General features: G+C 35.1%; 1 protein-coding gene across 1 annotated transcript in view; it reads right to left on the bottom strand.

The window, feature by feature from the left end:
* The window catches only part of Gucy1a2 (guanylate cyclase 1 soluble subunit alpha 2), a 320403-nt gene that overhangs the window by 174806 nt on the left and 139198 nt on the right, over positions 1–6399 (bottom strand). The gene's annotated exons all lie outside the window — the stretch shown is intronic.

Below are 6399 nucleotides of genomic sequence, written 5' to 3'. Positions count from 1 at the left end.
ATATTTGATTCTTGAAAAGCCACCTCCTTTTTAAATATTGGAAATGCTATAATAACTTTAACTTCATTGGTATATTAAATTAGATTGTATGCAGAATAAATTACACATAAAATTAGCTACCTATGAATTCTCAAAGGATGAGCAAATTACAAATGATATAATTATTAGTCAAAAACCAAAGTAGTACTCAAAAGATAGGCATGCTTCAGTCAGCTTCTGACTTTATGAATAATCATGTCTATTGTTTTGACTTTATTTACAGAAAATCTATCATGACACTAAGTGATTTTACAACTTGCTCACATTCACAAAACTGGGGGATGAGTGTCTTTTAGTTCAGTTCTCTCTCTCTCTCTCCCTCTCTCCTCCTCTCCCTCTCCCTCTCCCTCTCCCTCTCCCTCTCCCTCTCCCTCTCCCTCTCCCTCTCTCTCTCTCTTTTCGATACAGGGTTTCTCTATGTAGCTTTGGCTGTCCTCTAACTCAGTTTGTAGACCAGGCTGTCCTCGAACTCATAGAGATCCACCTTCCTCTCCCTCCTAAGTGCTGGGATTAAAGGTGTATGCCACCACCCTCTGGCATAGTTCCGTACTCTTATTAACATATTACATTTGACTGTGATGACAATGTAGCTACTATCTACATGGAAATGTAAGATTCTGTCAAAGTGCCTGAAGCACCCAGTACATTCTTCACAAAGGTAATCTACAGTAATAAAACAAATAAAACCACCATCAATAAAACCAAAAATTAATGTAATGAAAATTCTGAAGTAAAAAACAACTACACCCATTCTAAAAAATTGTCAAGAGCAATTTGACATATACATTTTCTGTGGTATGACGTCTGAAATGCTAATCACTAATCACAAAGCCTCTTGTCTCTCTATTTCTTATTTTCTTTCTATTTCTTCATTTGTGAACATGGTTTTTATTTGTTGTTGTTAAAAAAATTAACTTTCTGTAAATTGATGCCTTCTGAAGATGGAAAGTTGATAGATGGGTCATTCTTACCTAAGTGTCCAGAGCTGTTACTTCAAGCTCTTAGCAAATTTGCAGAAATTCATAGTGAGCATGAGATAGAACTCATATTTTCAAAATGGAATTTTGCTTGAATATATTGTTAGCAAGATGATTGCCAGTAGTGTACTTACTTTTTCCTAATAGCTCTAATGCTCTAGTAAGAAATTAATAAAGTGAAGATTTAAAACAAGCTACTGAAAACTGGGGCAAGGAGTGAGGGGAGAGAAGAGAAAACATTGTTTGAAACAGCATTAAATTGCTGTTTTCCAAAGGCTTGACCAAGTTTAATGTGTGGTATAAGATTTACTATGTCTCATATAGAAGAACACAAAGTACCTCCTTGGACAGCATAAACCCAGTCTTCCAGAGGACTCCGCATGTGAGTTCATTTACATCAAACAACATCTGCAATTCTCTCAATACTATGTCATAGAAAATTGCACAAGTCAAAAATCTGCATTTGTTGTCGGCCAAATTTACCCCTGAAACACAGGACTTTTCTCTGGAGGAGAAGAAAAATTACACACTTGATGGTGGATGAGCAAAAAGAATAAATTCCTTTGTTGGTTGGAGTATGATGTTATGATTTTATGTGGGGACCCCAGAACTATAAAATCAACTGATGTTAAAAAGCCCAAAATTTCTTTTTAATCCACCTTTATTCTCTTAAATGAGTCATGTGGAAATTGAACACTTTAAGGTCATTATGTACCTAACTGGCAGACTTTTCATTTGTGCATATACCATTTTGCATCTGTATAAAGAAAAATGTCATCTGCCTTTGATGTGACATATTGAAGGAGTCCAGAGAAAGGAAACTGTTGCTGAATGGGATAAAAGCAACACTATCTAACCATTATGTTCATCTGTCCTGTGCTTGCAATGCCATTACTTAAAGCTTACCACACTCAGAAGGCAGTTCACATCCTACTAGAAACCTTACTCAATATTCACCTTTCATTTTCTCAACACTCTTCAAATCTTAACTCATAAAACAACTTAAGGAGACGTCTTAATATAATTATCCCTATGTATTTAGAATAAATAGAAGGTTATTTTCTTTGTTATTTATATGTATAAAGTGCACCATTTCTTTAGAAATGTTTATTATATACTTCATGTGTGAAAAATATCACATTAGACACTGAGAGTTAAGTGGTGAAAAAGCAACATGGCTTCTACTCCCATGTGGCTTTTTTGTTTGTTTGTTTGTTTTGTTTGTTTGTTTTTTGTTTTTAAGGTATTTTTTTCTTCCATGTAGATTCTCATGTTCTTTGCAGTAAGAAGTGGATGATGTGATACTCCAGGCAATTTGAGTCATCAACTTTCAAGGAAAGCTTCCCTAAATGAGTAATAATTAAATTAAATATAAAAATCTAACAAGCTGTCAGGTTAAGATTTAGAGAAAAATTCTTCCCAACCCTCTACACACATACACATGCACACACATTCTAGTGCTTGGAGATGAAGGAGAATCAGGGGTGGGAGAGACTATGGAGTGTTTGAGAAGGGAGAAAAGGAATAAAATACTGTAGCAGTTCATATCTGATTACTAGGTGGTCAAAAGTGAACCCACAAAGTAAGTCAAGAGGGAGCAGGCAGCTTTTGGAAAGAGAAAACAAGAATAAAGTTAAGAAACCAAACAAGTGTTACATAGAGGGAGAACTACCAATCACATTTAATATTTATGAACAGATGTGTGATGACAGCTAACAGACATCCTAGAGGCCACTGATGTCAGCAAGAAATGCATTACTAATATCAATGTTTTATAACTTTTTAAAATTAATGAGAGATCATGCCAGACTACCTTATTCTACCTCTTGTTTCATAGTCAGAGTTTAAATTTTGTCCAAACAAGAGCTTGACAAACAATAAAATGTCCCTTGAGGTTTTAGATAAATGTTCTTTTTGTATCTTTCAATAGAATGAATGGTTCAGTATATGACATAATCATTGACTCGAGAGCTTCCTCACTACATCATCAACAACTTTAAGACAAGGCTACTCCTATACGCAGAGACTGGAAGAACTTTGTATGAATTGGAATACCAGAGAATAGAAATTATAAATTATACACCTTTGAGTAATTATTACAGCAGCTCACAATATAATGGTCCTTGTCATTGCTGAAAGTATTAGTTTCATTTTCCCTGCCTGGCAATAATGTTTAGCAGGACATTGTTTTTTATAAAGTACATTGGCAATAAACCAAAATACTTGAATTGTCTGATTATCTTCTACAGTGGCTGTATGAAAAAGGTAATCAAGTTATTGGCACTGCACATCACAGCTACTAGAAAAGGGTTTGGGAGTAAATTTATCCATTACATTTAGATTCATGAGGCAATACCATAACCACATAACGGATGTATTTCTTTAGGAGGATATAGTACCACCTATAAGAAAACAGATGACCTCTGATGTTGGCCAAGATGCCAAGACTCAGGTGAGCAAGAAGGAAACCTTTTCCTTCAGTGCTAAATTTACTTAAAAAAAGAGATACATTAACATTCTAGTTATTTTCCTGTTCCCTGTTCTAGTAAAACCATACCACTATTCTCTTTTATGAATATATATGAATCAGTTAATGAATGCAGATCCCATCTACAACATAAAGCCACATAATTCCATCTTTCCAATTATGAATAGGTACAATATCCTCTTCCTATTTATCTTAGAAATGTGTGTGGGTTATATGAGATTATGAATGTAAATTAACTTTGTGAAAACTCTATATAAATTCAGCAACGCATTAACTACAGATATGATGCACTAAGATAAAATGCTTATGTAGCCAAACAACAGATGTGTTGATTATTCCTAATGGAACAGCCAAGAACATGCCAACTCCGTATTTGCATACTTTTTATCTTCTAAAGAGAATTATTGGAAAATATGAAGTCATTTTCAATTATTTGTGACATGAGTATTTTTCACACTGTTTTTCTTTACTTCTTGGCCACAGAGAGCTACCATATAAACCAGGTAAACTGCCATCCAGAAGGGAAAATTTTTTATTTTTTTTTAAATTTCATGTGTATGGGTGTTTTGTCTGTATGTATTTCTGTGCACCATGTACATATGGTGCCCATGAACATCAAAAAAAGGTGTTAGATGCTCTGGAACCATATTGAAAAATTGTTGTGAGCCAATATGTGGGTGCTAGCAATCAAACTCAAGTGCACTGGAAGAGCAAATAGTATTCTTAAATGCTGAGCCATCTTTCCAGCCTCAGTGATGATGTTTTGTAGCTTCTCTTGAAGTCAAGTGTGGCCTAAATTCTGGCCAATGGAATATAAATTGAAAAGTTATTTTAATGAAGAGTAGTAGGGTCCTTAAATAAAGGATGTGCATTTCTTCCATCCCTTTCTCTTTCCTAACAATTTACATGGTGTGGAGCAGAGAGATAAAAACAGAGAGAGATGTTGGAACTGAAGCAGACATTTTAGGTCAAAAAGAACAACCTACATTCTATGGAAAGTGGAACAAAAGGACAAAAGTTAGCTGTGTTCCTGAAATGAAAATGCCAGCTCCAAATGGTCAACATACACATTTCACATGAAAAAGAAATCAACCTATTTTGAATCTTTAGTTAAGCAAAGGAAGATCTCATATTATCTGAACATTGTCTCTCTGTCCCTCTCATCTCTCTCCCCGTTTCTCTTTGTGTGTGTGTGTGTGTGTGTGTGTGTGTGTGTGTGTGTGTGTGTGTGTGTCTGTGTGCATGTGTGAACTTCCACTTCTACACATATGTACATATATATGCCTACTGTTTGGTATCTATCACTTCAGAATGACAAACATAAATATAAACAAGTATGTATAGATATATGAAAACCTATTTTGTATATACTAAATTTGACCTACAACTGCAAAACTGAGATTATTTAACTATAAAGTAGGAAGGAACTTTGAACATGGAATTGTCTAAGAGGACTAGAATATTACCCTTGTTGATGTAATCTACAGTATTAATAACGTACTCTTCAAAAATGGCTTCCAAAACACATCACACAACAGTTCACGAAGTCTCCAGTGGTTTTCATTTCCTTTAGGACTAAGTTCATATGAAGAAGCCCTTCATAAGGGAGCCTCTTTTACTTTGGGGTGTGTAACCTGTACTCCAGTTTATGGTGTCTCTCTGCCTCCATAGAGACTTCATTCATTTGTGCTGAGATGTCCTCAACTCCACCTCTGGCCCTCCTCTTAATAACTCACTAACACTCAAATTCCATCTCAAATGGTATTCCTCTGGCTAGCCGTAACACTTGACACTCATCTTCCTATGGCTCTGGTTGTGTTGATTTCTTTACTTTCTCCTTGGATTTCATGAACAAATTTATAATTTGACAACATTTAAGAACCTAGTGAGCATCAGACACTACCTACCTCTACTATAACCATCAAGTATATTGTCAGATTTAAAATATGTTCCCTTAAGTCTAAAGGATATAAACAGTAGGTTTTCAGTTTCTTTAATTCTTTGTGCTCTATACAGTGCTTAGCAAGTGACTGATTATTAGAAACCTGACCTTCTCCTTGTTCAACTGGGTGTCCAGGCACCCTTCTGTTAGAGTTTCTTAATTTCATTTGCTCTTGTTTCTCCTTTAGCTGGCCTCATTTTAGATGAGTATTATGCAGGGGAAAAGGCATCTTATACATCAAAACCCAAATGGCATTTTTCTTATCCATAAAAAACACCCACTGTCTCTTCTCTACTCACAAGCAAGACTCCAGTCTCGGCTCCATGCTTCTTCCCAGTTACCAAACACTTGCCTGACTCATCTTAATTCCTGTACCATCAAGTGGACCTCATGCCCATCATTTCATTCACTCTTAGTGATGAGTAAATCTTACTCCTTTTATTCTCATTTGGTGTCACACCAATCCAAAAAGTCTTTCTAGAAGGATAGTTTTTTGTTCATAACTCCGGGTACTGATAACAAAGAAAAGGGAAGCTATGTCAGTGATAGAGATGAGTTGGTTAAGTGATAGGCATCATAACTAGATGATTTTTCATTAGTTAGTTTAATTAGGAATTAAACTGAGTAAACACTATGGAACTGGGTCTGAAATCAGGAATAATTCATCTCACATTTCTGTTATTATAACAGCAATTGTCTATGACTACATTTTAAGAAGGTATTTTCATCTTTGGCTAGTAGTGCTGAAATATTATTTGATTCTTTCTTAGTCTTTACAAATTATGTACAGGAATTATGAATAAGTAACTTCAGAGCTTACTTGATAAAGTTTCTTCATAAAATAGGTGTGGGGAAAAATAATCAAAACCGTACAAATGCTTTCATTTCCCTTGTCTTCTGGTTTCATTAGATGACTGTATATTTTCCCTTTATAGTCAATAGGTGTTGCTAAC

This window comes from Peromyscus eremicus, chromosome 7, assembly GCF_949786415.1.
Source record: "Peromyscus eremicus chromosome 7, PerEre_H2_v1, whole genome shotgun sequence".
Classification (NCBI taxonomy): Eukaryota; Metazoa; Chordata; class Mammalia; order Rodentia; family Cricetidae; genus Peromyscus; species Peromyscus eremicus.
The sequence above is the reverse complement of the archived record's forward strand: the minus strand, read 5'-3'. Positions and strand labels throughout refer to the sequence as shown.